General features: G+C 35.9%; 1 protein-coding gene across 5 annotated transcripts in view; it reads left to right on the top strand.

Annotated features, from left to right (window-relative positions):
• Nucleotides 1-25,225, top strand: part of GALNT13 (polypeptide N-acetylgalactosaminyltransferase 13) — a 600,481-nt gene that overhangs the window by 13,229 nt on the left and 562,027 nt on the right. For all 5 annotated transcript variants that reach the window (XM_070476184.1, XM_070476182.1, XM_070476181.1 and 2 more), the window contains exon 2: nt 20,409-20,479. The gene's annotated coding sequence lies outside the window, so the exon portion shown is untranslated. The remainder of the gene's footprint in view (nt 1-20,408; nt 20,480-25,225) is intronic.

Raw genomic sequence — 25,225 nt, 5'->3', positions numbered from 1 at the left:
TGTGAGAGTATTGTTGTCTTAGATCGGCAGCTGCTCTGGAAGTTCTCATTGCTTCTTCTTATTTGGGCTAACACTTTAATTTTGTAGCTAATCAGAAATAGTTGCTTTAAAGATTCTAGCTATTCCTAATGAATGTGAGAACACAGATTGGTCCCATAAGAAATGTCTAACCTGCTGATTGTTAGAAGATTTCTGTGTGTGGGTGCTTTAGCATCTTTTAACTGTGAACATTCATTCAACAAACCAAAAAAAAATTGTAATAACTTTCTATAGATAGATAGAAATAAAGAGATTGGCAGAAAGAGAGATGGAGACCAGAGGCAGAGAGAGAAGAGAAATAAGGAGTAATGAAGTTTCTGGTCTCTGCACAGGCCCCACTCAGCAGTTTGGGCCTTGTATAACGTAAAACGTAGTGAAAACTGAGAACACAAATTACATATTAATTAATATCTTACAATCTAGTATTTTTATGATCTGGAAGGCTAGGAGATTCTGAAGTGACAAAAAACACATCAACACTGAGGCATTCTTTAAAGCTGTGAGGGTCTGGTTTCTAACAGGTTGTAATTATAGCCCCTTGGGTCACCTCCTTTCACCTTTTTCTGAGTGATCTGGCTTTTGGACAGTGACTGGGGGCAGAGAAGAGGATGTTTTGTCCCTTTATCTCACTGGGTTCGATGAATCGAGGGTCTATTAAATTTCCTTTTAAAGGTGGAGTTCTTGGCAATGAGTTTGAGCAAGCTCCAGGAGTTGGTGATGGACAGGGAAGCCTGGTGTGCTGCACTATGAACTGTATGGGGTCACAAGGAGTCAGACACAACTGAGCAACTGACTTGAACTGAACTCTTGGCAATTAATTATTACCTTTAGCATATAAATCATACCTTGATTCTAAAGTAAGAAAAATGCTGAGATTCGAGTTTGGAAGAGGCAGTGGAACATGGTTGTGTTAAAGCTACAAGTTTAAGACTGTGGTGCCTGCATAAATGTAGTTCAGAAATTCTGAACTATCCAGTTGCTTAAGCAGGTTGACAAAGCACAGTTAGATAGCCTCTGTGGGATTTAAGTATTTCATCTTTCAAATGCAAGTGACAGTGATCGTGGCTAACACTAATGCAACCCAGATTTCTAATTGGTTATAAGGATTTCTTTTAGGGGCTTTACGTGATATTGGCACTTTCAATTCTCACAATTCTAAGAACCAGATATTTATTTTCATGTATCTAATAATTATAACTGCTTTCATGGGTTGAGGTGATTATGCATGTAATGTGCTGATTACTGTCCCTGGCACTTAGGAAGTGCTTAACAAATACCAGCTGCTATTAGTGTATCTCCCATTCTAGGGTCCTTTTCTGGCATTTACTATGTCAGGTGCCTAGAAATCTGATCTGCTTAGCCGATTTCCAAGATAAAATTCTCAGACCTGCAAGAGTTATTGTGAAGAGTTAACTGTAAAATCAGATCCTATGAGGCAATAAATAAATAGCAGGTAAAGATAGGATTGAAGCCAAGCAAAATAGAAACCCAGTAAAACTGGATTAGTGAAATATTTAGAAATCTTATTTAAGAGAGAATTGAAGGCAAATGAAGGCAGGAAAAGGAATAGCATATCATGATGAACTGATAATAATATTGTACAAATTGTATCCAGTGCTAAACCCTGAAATGCTGCTTTGCTGAAAGTGCATCTAGCTTAGAAAAAGTGTAGAAAGCTTCTATTCCTTTTAACTTTATTTGGAAAATTTTAGCTTCACTGCTGATTTTTGTGAGGTGTTCTTGGCTAAGTTGAGCAGTCATCTTCTATTTTCCCCTTAGTTTTTTTGATCAGCTTTGACTGTATTATTTTGTCTTGGCTGATTCTTAGAGAAATTGAAAGATGTGTGCTTTTTCTCTGTGTGAATATGAAAAATAGTAACCATTTAAAAACACATTACTATTCTAGCCTTAGTGCTTTGAGTGAAAAAGATGAAACATTATTGTTATATTTTTGTTCTTTAGTGACACAACTTCATTTTAAGTATGTGATATCTTATTTTAATGATTTTTTCTCAATTGTCAATCGAAGATTCTCCATTTTTTTATGTAGAAAGACACATAATTTGAGATAACAAATTGTAACTGATTTCTCACTTAGAAATATTTGAGTTCCATTTCTCTTGTCTTATCATATGAGAATAATATGTTGTTTTCAACCCTGAGTTTGTCAATTCCTTCACAATAATTTGTACAAATGATAATCATACATAAATTAATAAACTGCTGGTGGTAATCAAATGATGCATCATGCTGTTTCTGATTTATTTCTGAATCATTTGCAGTCTATTGAAATGTACCAGGACTAATTGTTTAATGTAACCTGTAACTCCCTCATCTCCAAAAATATGTTCAGTAGGATAGAATATTTATTTTTTAAAAATGATGAAGGAAAAGCTTATGTCAGTTTAGTAAGAGTTTATTATATAAGAAATGGTTATATAGGTTACTAAATAGCAAATATGTTTTATTTGTGTTTGAAAATCTTTTTTGTATTAAAAATAATGAAATTACTTAAATGAGCTTTTACTACTTTTCTTATTGTGATCCAAACAATTTTCTAGAGCTGCCTAAAATAATGTGGGGTCATTAGTTTACATTTTCTTAGTCTTCCTGTTGCCTCCCATCCTGAAGTTTTGTGTTTGAATATATTTTACAAGTGATTGAAAAGTTTAGCGAAAATTTCAACAACCTTGTAAGGAATTTCTCTGTGAGAAATAATTAAAATCAAGTAATAATTCCTGCTATGTCTGGGAATCATGTATGAGGTTAACTCTTTTCAACCAAGGTCACATTAAGTCACAGACAGACAATTGATTTTCTTGAATTGTTGCATCTATCTGCCAAAATATTACACCACTCATAGTTTATAGTATGATAGTCCATTGATAACTAACCTTGTATATTCACTTTGTGGAGAGTTTTCATTTTATTGAACAATGATTTGGGAGTTAGTACTCAGAAAATATTCACTATCACTATAAATATAAAACCAAGATATAGAAAGATTTAAAAATATGATTGATTTTGCAGTACATGTTTTGTAGTTTTTTTTTAATTAGAGGATGATTACTTTACAATATTGTAATTATTTTTGCCATATAGCAACATGAATTGGTATTAGGTATACATATGTCCTGGAGAAGGAAATGGCAACCCACTCCAGTATCCTTGCCTGGAAAATCTCGTGGACTGAGGAGCCTGGTGAGCTGCAGTCCATGGGGTTGCAAAGAGTCAGGCACGACTGAGCAGCCAACACTATACATATGTCCCCTTCCTCTTCAACCCTCCTCCCACCTCCCTCCCTACTGACTAATACTAAATCAAAGATATAAAGTGTTTCCTTTCAGAGGACAGAACTGATGCCCACCAAATATGTGTATACATGTATGTGTGTGTGTGCACGTATCCCCCAAAGGGTTTTTACTGAAAGCTGAGTTTTTATTTTTATGTGTTTCCTAGGTATTTATCTATTTTTTAATGGGAGAAGACTCTTGAGAGTCTCTTGGACTGCAAGGAGATCCAACCTGTCAATCCTAAAGGAAATCAGTCCTGAATATTCATTGGAAGGACTGATGCTGAAGCTGAAACTCCAATACTTTGGTTACCTGGTGCGAAAAACTGACTCATTAGAAAAGACCCTGATGCTGGGAAAGATTGAAGGTGGGAGGAGAAGGGGCCTACAGAGGATGAGATGGTTGGATGGCATCACTGACTCAATGGACATGAGTTTGAGTAGGCTCCAGGAGTTGGTGATGGACAGGGAAGCCTGGCGTGCTGCAGTCCATGGAGTCACAAAGAGTTGCACACGCAACTGAGTGACTGAACTGATGGTTGATTTAGTGGCTTCCCAGGTGGTGCTAGTGGTAAAGAATCTGATTGCCAATACAGGTAGATGTAATAGATGGAGGTTCGATCCCTGGGTCTGGAAGATCCCCTGGAGGAGTGCAGATATACAGATATGTACAGCAACCCACTCCAGTATTCTTGCATGGAGAATCCTCATTGTCAGGGGAGCCTGGTGGGCTATAGTCCTTGGGGGTCACACAGAGTAGGACATGACTGAGCAACTAAGCGCTGGCGTACTAACATGGTTGATTTATAGTATTGTGTTAGTTTGAGGTGTTACAGCAAAGTGATTTAGTTATACTTACATATATATGTCTACACATACATATTATTTTTCTGATTCTTTTCCATTGTAGATTATTATACAATATTGAATATAATTCCTTGTGCTATACAGTAAGTCATTGCTTACTGTGCAGTAGTGTGTATCTGTTACATAGTAGTGTATATCTGTTAATCCCAAACTCCTAATTCACCCCTCTCCACTCTTCCCTGGGCTTCTCTGGTGGCTCAGCTGGTAAAGAATCTGCCTGCAGTGTGGGCGACCTGGGTTCGATCCCTGGGTTGGGAAGTTCCCCTTGAGAAGAGAAAGGCTACCCACTCCAGTATTCTGGCCTAGAGAATTCTATGGACTGTATCGTCCATGGGGTTGCAAAGAGTTGGACATGACTGAGCAACTTTCACTCACACCCTTCCCCTCTGGTAATGATAAGTTTGCTTGCTATGTCTGAGGTTCTGTTTGTTTTGTAAATAAGTTCATTTGTATCACTTTCTTAGATTCCACATAAATATAAGTGATATTGTATAATACTTGTTTTTCTCTGTGAGACTGACTTTACTTAGTATGATAATCTCTGGATCCATCTATGCTGCTGCAAATGGCAATATTTCTTTCCTTTTTTATGCCTGAGTGATATTCCAATGTGTATACCTACCATATCATCTTTATTTATTCCTTTTTTAATGGACGCTTAGGTTGCTTCCATGTCTTGGCTATTTTGTAAACAGTGCTTCTATGCACACTGGGGTGTATTTATCTTTTCCAATTAAAATTTTCATACTTTCTGGATATATACCATGGAGTGGGAATGCTGGATCATATGGTAACTCTATTTTTAGTTTTTTAAGGAAACTCCATACTGTTTTCCACAGTGACTGCACCATTTAACATTCCCACCAACAGTATTGGAGGATTCCCTTTTCTCCACACCTTCCCCAGCATTTATTATTTGTAGACTCTTTGATGATGGCCATTCTGACGAGTGTGAAGTGGTACCTCATTATAGTTTTGATTTGCATTTCTCTAATACTTAGTGATGTTGAACGTTTTTTCATGTGCCTGTTGGCCATCTGTATGTTTTCTTTGGAGAAATGACTGTTTAGTCTCCTGCCCAGTTTTTGATTGGTTTGTTTGTTTGCAATTGAGCTATATGAATAGTTCATTTATTTTGGAAATCAAGCTATCATCAGTAGCACTGTTTGCAAATATTTTCTCCAATTCCATAGGTTGTCTTTTCACTTTGCTTATGATTTCCTTTGCTATACAAAAGGTTATAAGTTTCATTAGGTTCCATTTGTCTATTTTTGTTTTTATTTCTTTTGCCTTGGTAGAATGATCTAAGAAAATATTGCTGTGATTTATGTCATTTGCCTATGTTCTATCTAGGATGTGTATGTTGTCATATATTTAAGTCTTCAAGCCATTTTGAGTTTATTTTTGCATATTGTGTGAGGGAGTGCTCTAACTTCACTGATTTACATGATTTACATTGATTTACACATGATTTACATGTTGCTGTCCAGTTTTCTTCTGGGTATTTTTAAGTGTGGATCCTCACAATCTCTTGGGTATTGCTCAAATTACTTCTTTTATGGTAATGCAGATTTATTCATGACTTTGAGTTGTTTTATTAACTTTAGAGTCATTTTGACCATTTGTTGGAACATATTAAATTTTGGTTCAGCTTTTTTTGATGTCCCTATCTAAAACCTTCTCTTCAGTATAACTTTCTTTTCAGACTTAATGGTTTTTAGTTTTTAGCCAACCTTCAATATATTAGAAATTTTATGAATTCCTATCTTTTTTTGCTGATACCCATAGATAGAGCTCCCTTTGCAGAGGCAAGTATGTTTATCATAATGGCCTGACACCAACACCACCAACTCTTCATATACCCTTTCACTGTTTTCACTCCTCTTCACAGTAATACCCCTAAAACTCCACCATTTAGTCATTTTTAGCTGATTTATTTTTTGTCCTCTATTTTTAATAGTGTATGTATTTGCTTCTTGCCAAAGAAAAATATGTTATTTTAATCATTTTACTCATCTGTATTTTATTTAAGGAAAATGAGAGTCCTCAAGTCGTGTCCAACTCTTTGCAAGCCCATGGACTATACAGTTCATGGAATTCTCCAGGCCAGAATACTTGAGTGGGTAGCTATTCCCTCTCCAGGGGATCTTCCCAACCCAGGGATTGAACCCCGGTCTCCTGCATTGCAAACAAATTCTCTACCAGCTGAGCCACCAGGGACACCCAAGAATACCGGAGTGGGGAGCCTGTCCCTTCTTCACCGGATCTTCCCGACCCAGCAATAGAACTGGGGTCTCCTGCATTGCAGGCAGATTCTTTCCCAGCTGAACTACCAGGGTAGCCCTTCTAAATAGCCATGTACTTTTAATTTGCCAAAGGACTACATCTCACAATAACTTGATGTATAAAGTTGTGGGCCAGCAAAATATTACCACATTTTGATACAGAAGCATAATTCCTTGGTGCGTGAAGTGATTCCTACTTTAGTCAATATATATAATCAGTTAATAAATAGGGCTAGTGGTTTTGGGATCTACTTGGTTTAAGGCACTATGTAAATACAAGATCAGCGACATGTACACACTGGTATACTTAAAATGGATAACCAACAAGGACCTACTGTATAACACAGGAAAGTCTGCTCAATGTTATGTAGCAACCTGGATGGAAGGGGAGTTTGGGGGAGAATGGATACATGTATATGTGTGGTTGCTTTGCTCTGCTGTGCACCTATCACATTATTCATTGGCCATACTTCAGTATAAAATAAAAAGGTAAGACCAAAAAAAAAATGCCAAAATAAATAAATACAAGATCAGGTTCTTCCAAAATTTCATTAACAGACACATACTTACAAATGAGTTTTTAGCAATGGGTTCATGTAAAACCCTGAGGGTCCATGTGGGGAGAGCCTTTTTTCTTTTTGTTTGCCCTACTGCTTTCTTTCTGTCATGCCTCTTCTTTACTCTCTCATACTATTAAAGAGAGGATTTTTCTCATTCCTGCTTCTGGGGATTATACCTCATTCAAAATGAACATCTGCAAAATAGAGCTACCTATTTTCATAAGGCTAAGCCATTCTGTCAAAAAAGGGCCTCTTAGGCCATGAAAAATATAAATGTTGTCTTTCTATATGAAAAATATTACAAATTTATGAATAAGGAGCACATTTCTACATGTTATCCTGTAGAGTTTTTAGTTTTTATTCTCTGTGTCTTTCAGCAAATTCATCCACACTGTGTTATTTGTGGCTGTATTTTACAGGAAAATGTGTGCCTTTACCACTGTGCAGGGGCTTCAAGGACAGTGAGATTCTTCAGTGTCTAAAGTTCTTATCTGATGACATGCTTGGCTGATTGCCATCAAGCAAGCCATTCAGAGGACTTAAGAATTCAGATTTCACGCAGCGTGCGTCAGTCTCGGGGATAAAATTGAAACTTCTTCACGTGTTACTCTCTCAGTACAGGTTCACACTTTCAAGTCATTAGAAATTTCATGAATGCCTACCTTTTTGAAAGATAGATCCACATAAAGGTCCACCCACATATAGATGGCCCTAGTCAGGGCCATGTGGCCCAGTACCAACACCAACAACAGCACAAAGGAAGGCAGGCAAGGAAAGGAGCTTGTGTCTCTAGATGGATGCTGTGTTGTGGTTGACCTCTTCCTCCCTTCAATCGGCTGCAGTTCTGTGGCTTGTTGTGCCTCAGACTTCTTGTGTGATCTTGGCTTACAGTGGTGTCCAGTCTGAGCAGGGTAAAAATTTCCGTTTTCCTCCCAGCTGGTTTCAGGTGTGAGATCATGTCACTGAAATTTATCCTCTGACATGCGGCTCTATTTCTCCTTAAAATGGAACTGATCAAGGAGTTGTCCTGCTCATTATTGATACTCATGAAGCTTTTAACATAAGTACCTACATTTTTGTCAGTTTCTGCAGTTTAATAAATCCTTTCTTTTATCTTCCTAAGTTGTAGATGTATATCTACATCCATTAGTCTTTAAAAGATTATAAAATCCAAGAAGGCAGTCCAACATAGTTTTTTTTTTTTTATGCTGTACCTAGCAAAATGTCCTACACAATTAAGTCTTTCCTATACACATTAATTAGATTGCACATGTACAGATAGGTCCCCTAGGTCTTCCAAAGCCAGAGATGCTACTTTGGAAAATGACGCAGGCCAAAAAGGATTTAGGTCAGTCAAATTTTTATCTGGCTTTCCCAGAAGGATAGTTGAAAATGCCTTTCTGCTGTGCTCTATTAATCTCTTCCTTGTGATTTTTTTTCCTTCTCACATTCCATTGTCAGCTCATCAAAGATTGTGGACTTCCTATACTTATCAAACTCATTGGGTTTTTGAAATGGCAATGTCTTTGTGATATTCACCAGAGTGGCCCAAGAATTCTTCCACTTCTGTCATTAAAAAAAAAACAAAAACAAAACTGCAATGTGTTCCCTTTGCAAGGGACATAAGTCACAGAGTTTAAGATGGAAAGGGATCTTGAGGGGTGATCCTGTCAGCCCACACTCCCTCAGTCAAGTCTATGCCTAATCTAAACCCAAGACTGACATTTTTTTTTTAAATAAACTTATTCCACATTGTGTAGTCCATTACCTACTCCACATTGTCAGTAGAGGGATCTCAGTAAAAATAGTTCTGGGCATGTAACTCCTGGGTATAAAAAACTTTGAAAGCCCTACAGGTTAAATTTCAAAATTTTCAGCATGTCATTCAAGACCCTTTATAGAAATCTATCCCAGTGAGCTCACTTCTCATTTATTACCCTCTCCTGATCTATTTTAAGAATTCACTGTATTGTTACCTAGGCATGGTATAGATATCTATGACTATTTCTTTGCTTTATTGTTTTGTAGCCTTGAGATACATGTCTTTTCATTTCAAGGATCAGCTTAAATCTTACCTCTTTTTAAAGGATTTTCCCAAATTTCCAAGGTAGAAGTTTCTATTCCTTTTTCCAGTTTCCATAGTATTTGTTTCTATTGCTGTTGCTAACTTACACCATGTTATCTTAGTTGTATCCTCCTCTGTCTCCCACTTTAAATTATAATCTTTTTCACAGTGAAGGTATCACATTCCTCATTGTTCCTTGGAGGCCTACCAAAGTCCATAATATAGCTAGTTATTCAATAAGTGTCTTGAAAAATTGTTAAATATTGATTCAGTAAGATAAAGGGCTATGATTTTAATGATACTCTATTGAATGAATCTTTGTGACACTTCTCATGTCTGTTTCTAGAATATGATAAGGATATAAAATATTAGCTAGTCTATATATATATATAATATAATATAGTCCAAAGTTAATCACTTCAAATTTATCAAAAGAGTGGGTTTGAAAGGGTATTTAAAAAACTTTTATTTCCAGCAACCAGGAGAATTTGAAGTCCCTTTCAGCATTTCTGGAGAATGAACCTTCAACTTCTTTTTTGCTCTTCATTTGGTCCTTTTTTGGGAAGCCCATTGTGTTTTGTCATTAGTTGCAGTAAGGCATTTTCCTTATTCTGAGCTTAAATTTGATTCCTTGTGATTTTTCTCATTGGTCTTGCTGGTCTTAGTTCTGCTTTGGGGGAGCACAGAAAGCAAATTTAAACTGTTTTCCACACTATCAGTTCTTCACATAGGAACAGCATTCAGATTTATGCTGTGTATTCAGTTTTACAGGTTGAGTGGCCCTAAATCACACTGTGTGTGTGTTCAGTTCAGTCTCTCAGTCATGTCCAACTCTTTGCGACCCCATGAATTGCAGCATGCCAGGCCTCCCTGTCCATCACAAACCCCCAGAGGCTACTCAAACTCATGCCCATCAACTCAGTGATGCCATCCAGCCATCTCATCCTTTGTCATCCCCTTCTCCTCCTGCCCCCAATCCCTCCCAGCATCAGAGTGTTTTCCAATGAGTCATCTCTTCACATAAGGTGGCCAAAGTACTGGAGTTTCAGCTTTAGCATCAGTCCTTCCTATGAACACACAGGACTGATCTTCAGGATGGACTGGTTGGATCTCCTTGCAGTCCAAGGGATTCTCAAGAGTCTTCTCCAACACCACGGTTCAAAAGCATCAATTTTTTGGCACTCAGCTTTCTTCACAGTCTAACTCTCACATCCATACATGACCACTGGAAAAACCATAGCCTTGACCAGCTGGACCTTTGTTGGCAAAGTAATGTCTCTGCTTTTTTTTTTCCTTTTTCATTTATTTATTTATTTTTCCATTTATTTTCATTAGTTGGAGGATAATTACTTTACAATATTGTAGTGGTTTTTGTCATACATTGACATGAATCAGCCATGGATTAACATGTATTCCCCATCCCGATCCCCCCTCCCACTTCCCTCTCCACCAGATTCCTCTGGGTCTTCGCAGTGCACCAGGCCCGAGCACTTGTCTCATGCATCCAGCCTGGGCTGGTGATCTGTTTCACCCTAGATAGTATAATGTCTCTGCTTCTTAATATGCTATCTAGGTTGGTCATAACTTTCCTTCCGAGGAGTAAGCGTCTTTTAATTTCATGGCTGCAGTCACCATCTGCAGTGATTTTGGAGCCCCCCAAAATAAAGTCTGACACTATTTCCACTGTCTCCCCATCTATTTCCCATGAGGTGATGGGACCAGATGCCATGATCTTGGTTTTCTGAATGTTAAGCTTTAAGCAAACTTTTTCACTCTCCTCTTTCACTTTCATTGAGGCTCTTCAGTTCCTCTTCACTTTCTGCCATAAGGGTGGTGTCATCTGCATATCTGAAGTTATTGATATTTCTCCCTGCAATCTTGATTCCAGCTTGTGCTTCATCCAGCCCAGCAGTTCTCATGATGTACTCTGCATATAAGTTAAATAAGCAGGGTGATAATATACAGCCTTGACGTGCTCCTTTTCCTATTTGGAACCAGTCTGTTGTCCCATGTTCAGTTCTAACTGTTGCTTCCTGACCTGCATACAGATTTCTCAAGAGGCAGGTCAGCTGGTCTGCTATTCCCATCTCTTTGAGAATTTTCCACAGTTTCTTGTGATCCACACAGTAAAAGGCTTTGGCATAGTCAATAAAGCAGAAATAGATGTTTTTCTGGAACTCTCTTGCTTTTTTGATGATCCAGTGGATGTTGGCAATTTGATATCTCGTTCCTCTGCCTTTTCTAAAACCGGCTTGAACATCTGGAAGTTCTCGGTTCACGTATTGCTGAAGCCTGGCTTGGAGAATTTTGAGCATTACTTTACTAGTGTGTGAGATGAGTGCAGTTGTGCAGTAGTTTGAGCATTCTTTGGGATTGCCTTTCTTAGGGATTGGAATGAAAATGGACATTTTCCAGTCCTGTGGCCACTGCTGAGCTTTCCAAATTTGCTGGCATATTGAGTGCAGCACTTTCACAGCATCATATTTCAGGATTTGAAATAACTCAACTGGAATTCCATCACATCCACTAGCTTTGTTCGTAGTAATGCTTTCTAAGGCTCACTTGACTTTACATTCCAGGATGTCTGGCTCTAGGTGAGTGATCACACCATTGTGATTATCTGGGTCGTGAAGATCTTTTTTGTACAGTTCTTCTGTGTATTCTTGCCACCTTTTCTTAATATCTTCTGCTTCTGTTAGGTCCATACCATTTCTGTGTGTGTATGTGCATATAAATATATATACATATATACACTTATTTCATATATGTGATTAACTCTTGTGTTAGTGCACAACCAGCCAGAAAACAATTGGAAATCATGTTAACTGAATATAAGATAACTTACATAGTTAGATGTAGAGATAGAGACAGAAAAGTAGATAACCATATAAACAATTAACATTCTGGCCAATATATATTTATATATATATATATAATTTTAGATTTTACATAGATAAAAGGTGCTAGATATTACATTATACTTCTAGATTTTGAATTCCAAGATAATCATATTTTATGATTATTTTATTGCCATGCAAGAAATTATCCATAAATTTAGTGGCTTAAAAAATGCCGCCATAATCTCTCATCGTTCTGTGGGTTAATGGGGCTCAGCTAGGAGATCCTCACTTGAGATCTCTCCTGTAGCTGCCATCAAGCAGTGCCTGGGACTGGAATCATCTAAAAGCTGAATGAATGGGATGTCCATATGTGAGTATCCTTTACTCACATGTCCTATGCCTTGTGCTCCTCAGCATGGCTGCCCTCTTCAGCAGAGTGACCTGAAATTTTTCCATGGCAACTGAGCTTGCCAGGAGGCAGAAGACAGAAGGGGCTAGGCCAGTTAAGAGTTACTCCTGGACTGGTACCCTGTTGCTTCCATCATAGCCTCTTGGTCAAAGAAGTCCTAGCCTCTGCTGATATTCCAGGAGGGAAAGAAATAGCTTCATCTTTTGATGGGTAAATGTCAAGGTCACATTGCAGAAGTCCATGCAGGATGGTCATCTTTGGAAGATCCAACCTGCCACACCTTATGTTTGGAAGATATAGTGAAATTAAAGATGCACTTTATTTAATCCGTTTTTATTGTCAGAGAAGTAAATACAAATGTGGTACATGTAAACAATGGTGTAAAACATGAAGAAAACTCCAAAGTTGACCATAAAACATAATAGAAAGCTAACTCACATCTACCTAAAGTTCATCACATATTTACACCATATTTCTAATTGAATTTCATGATTTGAAAGATCTCAGTTCTAAATTTAGGCTCAAAAGAAACTTCACTTAAAAAAAAAAGAAATAACTAGTATCAGATAACTAGATTATTTAATCTTTAGTTTCTGGAAATTCATCTCTGGTGTATAATATAATCTGCTACTGTTAAAACAATTTTGTTACTTGGAATCTAACTCTAAAAATAATCCTTCATACAATTAAACAAAACTAAACTATTAGATATTTCCTTCCTTTTATGAAATATAGATTTTTCTATTTGAGCCATTTTAAATATTTTTAATTTCCTGAATGTTAATTCTTTCTATTCCTCTACTCTGAATTCCTTTGAATTTTTCTTCATTTTAATTTTTGCTTGACATATGAACCCTAATATCTGCTATTAATAATTTATCCTGGTCAAATAATCATTAAACCCATGACAGAGAAACAAGCCATATTTATAATAGAAAGTGTACAAGGCATTGGCTTAGGGCTCTTAAGGGCCAATGAAAATGGGAAGACAGAGAGAGAGAACACATTAGAGAAGACTTTAGAAGTTACAGATCAATCAGCTTACTTTGATATCTAGGAAAATAGGGGAATAAATCAAAGAGACATTTGATTTTTCATATACCTCAAAGAGCAGAACAAATGTGGGTAACAACCAACATTGCTTTGAAAGTATTAAATCACTGTGAGTTCATCTAATTTTATTCTCTGACATCATGACAGGACTTAAATATGAAGGGAAACAAAAGAATTCATATATCTTCACTTCAGCAAGGTTTAATTTTTATCTCATGTGATGTTCTCATCAGCCAGTTAAGAAAATGCAGTCTTGGGTGAAGGAAGGCATGTCTTGTTTTGTGTCATTGAATCAGTGACCTGCCAGGGCAAACCAGTTGAAACTCTCGAAGGGGTTGACTGGATGTTTATAATGGATAATATTTGTATTAATCTCCAGAACTTAATAATACAAAATATGAAGTCTATGGACTAGGAAAGTTAAATCTACAGCTAAATCTATGTGAATTTGCAAGAATACAAAATATAGATAGGAAGAAAAGTGGCTGAAATATCTTGAAGTTTGATTAAAACCTCCAATTAAAGTGGCACTTAATCTAATATCTAATGCTAATATCTAACCTAGTAGAAATGTAAGTGGTAATATCTAGGCATACTGACACACTGTTGCTATAAATTAAAAATGAGACTTGGTAGAGGGCTTGGATTATCCAGAGGGGTCTGTAGCATTTCCTGTCTTTGCTTGCATGACTTGTCATGTAGTAATCAGTCCTCTGGTATGTTTTCAGTTACAATACTCTAACACGTTTTAATCTATCATCTTCTTTAGGTCCTGTAATACATTTGACTCTTTGCAAGAAAATAGGAAGCGTTAATTTCTTAAAAAAAAAAAAAAGGCTATTTTACTAACGTTGCTCTGTTTCCATGCTTTTCCATTTAAACAGTTTTATTTCAATGTCATATTTTTGGATAGCCTCTTTGAAGACATTTTAAAAGGTAAACTCAACACTTGTAACAACAAGAATGCATAAAACTCAATTCAAGACATGACAATATGAAGACCTAGGGCCAAATCAGGCAGCAAACACTATGTCATGGCTGCAAATGGATGCAGTGACTGTAAAAATACAAACTGGTTGTGGGGTTGTTCAAATATGAAAATTGTGTACATCTGTGTTAATAAGATACAGTTTAGCAAATTTTAAAAGCCTCATGCTATTTGATCCAGGAGTTTCCTACTGGGTATTTTATCCTGAGGAAACAATCTTGCTGTGGCAGAAGATATATTCAGAAGGAACTTTACAGTGGCTTTTATTTTTTGGTAGCTGATATTTGATAACAAGTTATAGATCTTTAAATAATGGCATGTATGGGATACCAATCAGAAAAATTATTTTGCATTGTAATGATTAATATAATATTGAAGTAAGGAAGGAAAAAATAACCTAATTATGAAAGAATTTATATTGTGTAATTCTTTAAATAATGGAGATAAAAATAGTAAATATATTGTTTGAAATTAAATATGTTGTTTTAAGAATTAAGGGAGATTTTTATTTATGTTTCTTTTGTTTTTTTGAATATGAAAAACAGAAGTTGATAATTCCAATTAAGGAAAAATAGCTACATAAGGGAAAAAAACACTGATGACCTTTAAGGACTGTTTGATAATCTTTTCTTTTTTTAATTACTAATAAATTTTATTTGTGAATGTCACTTCATTATTTAACTTTACATTGCTGTATTCACGGATTATAGTATTATTTGTATGTTTATTTAAAAGTCCAAAGCTAGATTCCACATTTACTTTCATTCTCCTTTATTTTATGTATTTAATATGCTTATATAAATATGTTATTAAAATATAATATCTTTGATTTAAATATATGCATATTAATGTATAAATTATACATCAGTTCAGTTCAGTTCAGTTCAGTCGCTCAGTCGTGTCTGACTCTTTGCGACCCCATGAATCGCAGCACGCCAGGCCTCCCTGTCCATCACCAACTCCTGGAGCTTGCTCAGACGCATGTGCATTGAATTGGTGATGCCATCCAGCCATCGCATCCTCTGCCATCTCCTTCTCCTCCTGCCCCCAATCCCTCCCAGCATCACGGTCTTTTCCAAAGAGTCAACTCTTCTCATCAGGTGTCCAAAGTACTGGAGTTTCAGCTTCAGCATCAGTCCTTCCAATGAACACACAGGACTGATCTCCTTCAGGATGAACTGGTTGGATCTCCTTGCAGTCCAAGGGACTCTCAAGAGTCTTCTCCAACATAAACAGTTCAAAAGCATCAATTTTTCGGCACTCAGCTTTCTTCACAGTCCAACTCTCACATCCTTACATGACCACTGGAAAAACCATAGCCTTGACCAGATAGACCTTTGTTGGCAAAGTAATGTCTTTGCTTTTTAATATGCTATCTAGGTTGGTCATAACATAGACATATATAAAATTTAAAAGACTATATATTATATACTATATATATCAGTTCACTTCAGTTCAGTCACTCAGTCTGACTCTTTGCAACCCCATGGACTGCAGCACGCCAGGCTTCCCTGTCCATCACTAACTCCCAGAGCTTGCTCAAACTCATGTCCATCACATCGGTGATGCCATCCAACCATCTCATCTCATATATATATGGATTTTTGTTATTTTAGTTGTCCAAGAACATTGAACAATGATGCTGATTTGTTTTTTAACTTCTTAATGTTTTTTTTGATTTGAAACACTTCACTGATTATCTCTTTGGCTATTTTTCTGTGATTCCAAAATATCTCAATGAAAGCAAGACATTTATTTATTTCTACCTATTTTCCCTAATTTACAACTTTTGTATAGCTTCAAACATACAGAGAATTAATAATTATTATACTTAAGAACCCTGACTACTCTCTGTCCAGACTTGTTATTAACATTTCACCCCTGTGCTGTATTATTTCTGCCTGTTCTTTCTCTCTCCATATATGTTTATATATATATATATATATATATATATACACACACACACCTGTATATACATTCTATAATTGCACAATTATATATGCATATATATATATATGTACATATAGATAATGTTTTCCTGAATCTTTTGGGAATAAGTTATAGACATCATGCTTCTTTTTTACTTTTATTCATTTATTTTTTACATTAATTTATTTTAACTGGAGGATAATTACTTTACAATATGGTGATGGTTTTTGCCGTAAAGCAACATGAGTCAGATACAAGGATACACGTGTACTTCCTCTCCTGACCCCCGCCCAGCTCCCTCTCTACCCTGTCTCTCTGGGTTGGCCCAGAGTGCCGGCTTTGCATGCTTCTTTACTTGAAGTACTTCATTTCCTAAGAATAAGGACATTTTCCTATATAACTCTAGTACAGTTTTAACCATTAAGAATATCATTTTAACAAAATACTATTATGTATTAATAACTCACAGTACTTCCAAGATCACACATGTGTTTGGTTGTTATGTCTTTTTTAAACTTCCTTCAGTTTGGAACATTTCTTCAGTTTTTAATGACTTTGAAGAGTTCAGGACAGATATTTTTAGACTTTTGTCAGTTTGGATTTGCCTGATATTTCCTAATGATTGATTCAGCTTGCACATTTTTGGCAGACTTACCACAGAAATGATGTTGTGTCCTTCTCAAGTGCATCATACTTGAGACTTGTTATGTGGGTTTGTTCCATTCTGATGATTTTATCCTTGATCCTTTATTTAAGGTGGTCTTGTTTCTCTTTTGAAGGTTACTATTTTCTCTGTTGTAATTAATAAATGATTTGGGGGAAGATACTTTAAGACTATGGAAATATGCTGTTTGTCAACACACTTTCACCTACAAGGGCTGACCCACAGATATTTTCCTGACTTAATCAGTTAATTACAATAATATTAATAGTATGTGTTTCATGTTGATTTTCTAACTCTAAGGTATATTCTGTGCAAGGAAAGTTTTCCAATTCTTCCTTATATACTTTATTCATTTGTTTTATTTATAATTTATATTCTGTAATGAAGTTTAATTCTTTCTGATAATTATTTATTCTGATTTTCCAACTTCCCAGATTTGACTTGTGAGAATTTCTTTAAGCTAAGGCCAGGGTCCTTTTGAAATAGCCCTATCATTTATTTTTTTCCATTTTTTGGCTGCTCTGCACATCGCATGTGGGATTTTAGTTCCCTCACCAGTGATCAAATGCAAGCCCCCTGTAATGGAAGCGTGGTGTCTTAGTAGCTGGACTGCCAGGAAAATCCCAGCCCCACAATTTTAAAATGCCTTACTCCTCCCTGAGCAAAAAACAAACAAACGAAAATGTCATCACTTTGAATTCTATATTTTTTAAAATATTCTATGTTTGTGTTCTAATATGTCAGGATAGTTTTTCACCGCTATCAGAGTTTCAGTGGGCTTTCAGCTGGTGAATTTTATATCACTCTTAGGTCCTTTGTTTTTTTCTCTCCCTCAGTTTCTAGACCCGTTAGATCACTGTAATACATACAGTGGGAGCTTGAAAGATACTTCTGTTAGAAATTGGTGTTTAATTTTCTGTTTACTGGTAATCTGACATTTTTATTGTCCTCCAACTTCTAGTTATGCTGAAGGCCTAGAATTTGTGTGTTTTTATTTGTTTTTGTTGGCTGTATATTTTACCGTATGTGTGGCAAGTTTCAGATTTAGGTGGCTATTATTACCACAACTACCTCAAATTCCAGGCCCATATTTTTAATCATTCCACAAAACATATTGGTATTTTAAGTTATTTGTAATATGCACTGATGTAACCAGACTTTCTGGGCTGCATAGCTTTACCTTTAGTGGTCATCGTTCTTTTAACCTAGATTATTTAAATTGAAGGCTTTTTTATTTATTATTATAATTATTTTATTGAATAGCACACCTCTCAACCAAGGAGTTGTCTCTGAAAAATGTGTCCACTGTAAACAAAAAAATTATGATTTGAGATGATTGAAACTTATGATTATGTACCAGCCAATTGTATTTTTAAAATTTCTCCTTTAGCTTTAAAAATTATCAGCTATGTATTTAAATACCTGGAAATTCAAGCCCATGACTTTTAAAAATGTATATGTAGGTAGAAATAAGGTATCTAATCAATAACATCTGATTATGACAATATCGTGAAATGTAGTTAGAAGCGGTCACTTAAACTAATGAAATAGGCTCTTGGAACATAATTAATATCATTCTTCCAGTTTCACTGCAAAGAGGTCTGATCATAGTTGGTAGGTAAAGGGGGTTTGGATCAGGAGCAAAACATTCTGATGCTTGAAAATTGCAGAGTAGGAGAGAGTTTGCAAATTAGGAATTAGATGAGTGCAGGAGGCATGTCTCATGTGAGAGCAGCAATCATTTTTCCGCTCTCTGGAAGCTGTGAACCCAGACTTAAGATATATTTGCTCTTTCAAAAAAAAGATAGAAATTAGGACTCTTATGAGAAATCACTTGCTTTTGAAATATTTTTTAATATTTTAAAATCATGGTGTAGAATTTTTTAAAAAATTGCCTTACCCCAGTTTTGGTTGTGATGCTCCCGTTTGCAGCTTCTGCTCTGCATGAGGTGTAGGGACGAGGAGGTGTTGTGAGAAGAAATTGAGGTTGGAAGTGGCCGGCTCTAAGCCCAGGATCACTGCTTCTTAGCTGTGTCAAATTGGGCAAATCATGGGATTAAGGTTAGTTTGAATTCTCTTGCCTAGGAAGATGACTATGCTACAGCATGAAGGAATACCCAAATTTGCCATTTGTTATAACTTTGTAATTCTATTGAAACAAATGTGAATGTGAGTTTGTATCAGTGTCTTCTATTTCAACTCTGAGTTTTAAACTTGAAAAATGAAATTTATAAAAATACAGGGTTTCATAAAATTTCTTGATTTACTTTTGGCATTTACCTGTGAACTCGGTAACTATCTCTAGTTTCATCTTATTTGAGAAACTCTCTGTTGAGCATTAGTACAATTAGTACAATCAGTACAATCATTCATTCCTGTGCAAGGTAGAGGCCAGTGCCATCCTCTTATCTATCACACACCAGAAGATCGATTAATTAGATGTTCTACTCAGAATGCCTGTTCTGCTTGTTGAACTATTGATTTGGTAAGCTGGTATTTCTCCTTCGTCCTACAAAGAACCAAATCTCTGGGCAGAAATTCTACTAGCTGCTGAGAACTAATGTCTCTCTAAAGATGCTTGCTACTTAATTTTTATTTGTATTGTCTATAGTGTGTTTGAGCTGTTGGAAACAGCACATTATACTTTGAAAGGTTACTTTAATTATCATTGTGTTTTGTTTTATTTCATTTGAACAGTTCTTTTATAAAACAGCATACCCAGAAGCATAAAATTCACTTAAATTTTGAAATATTTTGTACTTCGAGATTACTGTGCTTTCCCATACATCTTTCCTTTAAACAAACATGTTAATTAATGAAATCTGATTAAATAACTTTCTCCTTATAATTGGCTTTCTGAAAAAAAAAGTTTGTTCATTTTTGTGAGGTGTGCAAGTGGCATGTCTGCACTTTTATGTCTGTACATAGTTTTCAATTAGAATTGAAGCACATTTACAAAGTGAATCAGTGTAATTCTCTGAATAAGTCAAGCAAAATTCTCCTCTGACTCAGGGATCTTCATGTATTAGACTGAAGTACATTTTCAAAACTTGAGTTATGTAACAACCACCTAAAAACTCCAACTAAATTCACTTACAAATACCTCATATTTTTGAATTGCTCTTACGTTATTCTGCCTCATTCTGGGGGCCTGTGTTTCTTAAATGGATTTTGAAAGTCCACATGCAGACTCATCTCAAGAGTGTCCTCCTTGACTGATGTGTAGGAGATTTGCATATAGTTGGGAACATTTCTGTTCATCAGCCCACTATAATATGCTAGATGTATAATCTATATTTTGCAAAACCTTATTTCAGTATGTTAAAATATGTGATGCCTGAATGAGTGTCGGTCTGGATTAGAGTTTCTGTGACCTTGGCAAATTGCTTACTCTTCTGTATTTCTTTCTTTTCACAGATGCATTTTGTAGGAGTATTCTGAGGATGAATGTTTGCAAATCATTCTGAAATTGCCAAGTGCCACATACAGTAAGTAATATGTATTTTTATTTTTCCACTCAATTGCACTCATGCTGAATAAATTTGGCATACAGTCATAAAAGAATACATTTCTATTTACAGTTCTTTATATTTGTGGATACTGAGGAAAAATGTATATAAAAGAGAAAATTTGAGCTATTTGCTAGTCTCAATTAAATTGCATAATTTCATGATTTCTGATGACTGATTTTACTTTTGTTCTATGTACATAACTAGTACATAATTTTTATCACTTATTATTTAAGTGAACCTTTTTCCTTTTAATCATAAGTTGAGAAGCATGTAGAAAACAACTAGTGTTATTAGCCAGTGTTGCTATGGAAATTTTAAATAGTATTGAATTAAATATTTGAATTTTCTGAGGATTAAGATTTGCTATGTATTAGGCAGTTTATGTATTTTGTCTTAATTCTCCCCCAAATATGTAAAGATCACTATTCTTATTCCCATTTTATAAACGAGAAAATTGAGATCCAAGATGTTTTTTTTAAATGAATTAATTAATTTATTTTTATTAGTTGGAGGCCAACCACTTCACAATATTGTAGTGGTTCCCGTCATATGTTGACATGAATCAGCCATGGATATACGTGTATTCCCCATCCCGATCCCCCCTCCCACCTCCCTCTCCACCCGATCCCTCTGGGTCTTCCCAGTGCACCAGGTCCGAGCACTTGTCTCATGCATCCAACCTGGGCTGGTGATCTGTTTCACCCTAGATAATATACATGTTTTGATGCTGTTCTCTTGAAACATCCCACCCTCGCCTTCTCCCACAGAGTCCAAAAGTCTGTTCTATACATCTGAGTCTCTTTTTCTCTTTTGCATATAGGGTTATCGTTACCATCTTTCTAAATTCCATATATATGTGTTAGTATACTGTAATGGTCTTTATCTTTCTGGCTTACTTCACTCTGTATAATGGGCTCCAGTTTCATCCATCTCATTAGAACTGATTCAAATGAATTCTTTTTAATGGCTGAGTAATATTCCATGGTGTATATGTACCACAGCTTCCTTATGCATTCGTCTGCTGATGGGCATCTAGGTTGCTTCCATGTCCTGGCTATTATAAACAGTGCTGCGATGAACATTGGGGTGCACGCGTCTCTTTCAGATCTGGTTTCCTCGGTGTGTATACCCAGAAGAGGGATTGCTGGGTCATATGGAAGTTCTATTTCCAGTTTTTTAAGGAATCTCTACACTGTTCTCCATAGTGGCTGTACTAGTTTGCACTCCCACCAACAGTGTAAGAGGGTTCCCTTTTCTCCACACCCTCTCCAGCATTTATTGCTTGTAGACTTTTGGATAGCAGCCATCCTGACTGGCATGTAATGGTACCTCATTGTGGTTTTGATTTGCATTTCTCTGATAATGAGTGATGTTGAGCATCTTTTCATGTGTTTTTTAGCCATCTGTATGTCTTCCTTGGAGAAATGTCTGTTTAGTTCTTTGGTCCATTTTTTTGATTGGGTCATTTATTTTTCTGGAGTTGAGCTGGAGGAGTTGCTTGTATATTTTTGAGATTAATCCTTTGTCTGTTGCTTCATTTGCTATTATTTTCTCCCAATCTGAGGGCTGTCTTTTCACCTTGCTTATAGTTTCCTTTGTTGTGCAAAAGCTTTTAAGTTTCATTAGGTCCCATTTGTTTATTTTTGCTTTTGTTTCTAATATTCTGGGATGTAAGTCACAGAGGATCCTGCTGTGATTTATGTCGGAGAGTGTTTTGCCTATGTTCTCCTCTAAGAGTTTTATAGTTTCTGGTCTTACATTTAGATCTTTAATCCATTTTGAGTTTATTTTTGTATGGTATGGTATTATAAAATGATCTAGTTTCATTCTTTTACAAGTGGTTGACCAGTTTTCCCAGCACCACTTGTTGAAGAGGTTGTCTTTTTTCCATTATATATCCTTGCCTCCTTTGTCAAAGATAAGGTGACCATAGGTTCGTGGATTTATCTCTGGGCTTTCTATTCTGTTCCATTGATCTATATTTCTGTCTTTGTGCCAGTACCATACTGTCTTGATGACTGTGGCTTTGTAATATAATCTGAAGTCAGGCAGGTTGATTCCTCCAGTTCCATTCTTCTTTCTCAAGGTTACTTTGGCTCTTCGAGGTTTTTTGTATTTCCATACAAATTGTGAAATTAGTTGTTCTAGTTCTGTGAAAAATACTGTTGGTAGTTTGATAGGGGTTGCATTGAATCTATAGATTGCTTTGGGTAGTATAGCCATTTTGACAATATTGATTCTTCCAATCCATGAACACGGTGTATTTCTCCATCTGTTTGTGTCCTCTTTGATTTTTTTCATCAGTGATTTATAGTTTTCTATGTATAAGTCTTTTGTTTCTTTAGGTAGATATACTCCTAAGTATTTTATTCTGTTTGCTGCAGTGGTGAATGGTAATGTTTCCTTAATTTCTCTTTCTGTTTTCTCATTGTTAGTGTATAGGAATGCAAGAGATTTCTGTGTGTTAATTTTATATCCTGCAAATTTACTATATTCGTTGATTAGCTCTAGTAATTTTCTGGTAGAGCCTTTAGGGTTTTCTATGTAGAGGATCATGTCATCTGCAAACAGAGTTTCACTTCTTCTTTTCCTATCTGGATTCATTTTACTTCTTTTTCTGCCCTGATTGCTGTGGCCAACACTTCCAAAACTATATTGAATAGGAGTGGTGAGAGTGGGCACCCTTGTCTTGTTCCTGATTTTAGGGAAAATGCTTTCAATTTTTCACCATTGAGGGTAATGCTTGCTGTGGGTTTGTCATATATAGCTTTTATTATGTTGAGGTTTGTTCCTTCTATTCCTGCTTTCTGGAGAGTTTTAATCATAAATGGATGTTGAATTTTGTCAAACGCTTTTTCTGCGTCTATTGAGATAATCATATGGTTTTTATCTTTCAATTTGTTAATGTGGTGTATCACATTGATTGATTTGTGGATATTAAAGAATCCTTGCATTCCTGGGATAAAGCCCACTTGGTCATGGTGCATGATTTTTTTAATGTGTTGTTGGATTTTGTTTGCTAGAATTTTGTTAAGGATTTTTGCATCTATGTTCATCAGTGATATTGGCCTGTAGTTTTCTTTTTTTGTGGCATCTTTGTCTGGTTTTGGAATTAGGTGATGGTGGCTTCATAGAATGAGTTTGGAAGTTTACCTTCTTCTGCAATTTTCTGGAAGAGTTTGAGTAAGATAGGTGTTAGCTCTTGCCTGAATTTTTGGTAGAATTCAGCTGTGAAGCCATCTGGTCCTGGGCTTTTGTTTGCTGGAAGATTTCTGATTACAGTTTCGATTTCCTTGCTTGTGATGGGTTTGTTAAGATCTTCTATTTCTTCCTGGTTCAGTTTTGGAAAGTTATACTTCTCTAAGAACTTGTCCATTTCTTCCAAGTTGTCCATTTTATTGGCATAGAGCTGCTGGTAGTAGTCTCTTATGATCCTTTGTATTTCAGTGTTGTCTGTTGTGATCTCTCCATTGTCATTTCTAATTTTGTTAATTTGGTTCTTCTCCCTTTGTTTCTTAATGAGTCTTGCTAATGGTTTGTCAATTTTGTTTATTTTTTCAAAAAAACAGCTTTTAGCTTTGTTGATTTTTGCTATGGCCTCTTTAGTTTCTTTTGCATTTATTTCTGCCCTAATTTTTAGGATTTCTTTCCTTCTACTAACCATGGGGTTCTTCATTTCTTCCTTCTCTAGTTGCTTTAGGTGTAGAGTTAGGTTATTTATTTGACTTTTTTCTTGTTTCTTGAGGTAGGCCTATAATGCTCTGAATCTTCCCCTTAGCACTGCTTTTACAGTGTCCCATAGGTTTTGGGTTGTTGTGTTTTCATTTTCATTCATTTCTATGCATATTTTGATTTCTTTTTTGATTTCTTCTATGATTTGTTGGTTATTCAGAAGCGTGTTGTTTAGCCTCCATATGTTTGAATTTTTAAGAATTTTTTTCCTGTAATTGAGATCTAATCTTACTGCACTGTGGTCGGAAAAGATGACTGGAATGATTTCAATTTTTTTGAATTTACCAAGACTAGATTTATGGCCCACGATGTGATCTATTCTGGAGAAGGTTCCTTGTGCATTTGAGAAAATGGTGAAGTTGATTGTTTTGGGGTGAAATGTCCTATAGATGTCAATAAGGTCTAGCTGGTCCATTGTGTCCGTTAAAGTTTGTGTTTCCTTGTTAATTTTATGTTTAGTTGATCTATCCATAGTTGTGAGTGGGGTATTAAAGTCTCCTACTATTATTGTGTTACTATTAATTTCCTCTTTCATACTCGTTAGCGTTTGCCTTACATATTGTGGTGCTCCTATGTTGGGTGCATATATATTTATAATTGTTATATCTTCTTGGATTGATCCTTTGATCATTATGTAGTGTCCTTCTTTGTCTCTTTTCGCAGCCTTTATTTGAAAGTCTATTTTATCTGATATGAGTATTGCGACTCCTGCTTTCTTTTGGTCTCCGTTTGTTTGAAATATTTTTTTTCAGCCCTTCACTTTTAATCTGTATGTGTCCCTTGTTTTGAGGTGGGTCTCTTGTAGACAGCATATATAGGGGTCTTGTTTTTGTACCCATTCAGCCAGCCTTTGTCTTTTGGTTGGGGCATTCAACCCATTTACATTTAAGGTAATTATTGATAGGTATGGTCCCGTTGCCATTTACTTTGTTGTTTGGGGTTCACATTTATACAACATTTCTGTGTTTCCTGTCTAGAGAAGATCCTTTA

The sequence above is a fragment of the Odocoileus virginianus genome, chromosome 13, assembly GCF_023699985.2.
Source record: "Odocoileus virginianus isolate 20LAN1187 ecotype Illinois chromosome 13, Ovbor_1.2, whole genome shotgun sequence".
NCBI classification, from domain to species: Eukaryota; Metazoa; Chordata; class Mammalia; order Artiodactyla; family Cervidae; genus Odocoileus; species Odocoileus virginianus.
The sequence above is the reverse complement of the archived record's forward strand: the minus strand, read 5'-3'. Positions and strand labels throughout refer to the sequence as shown.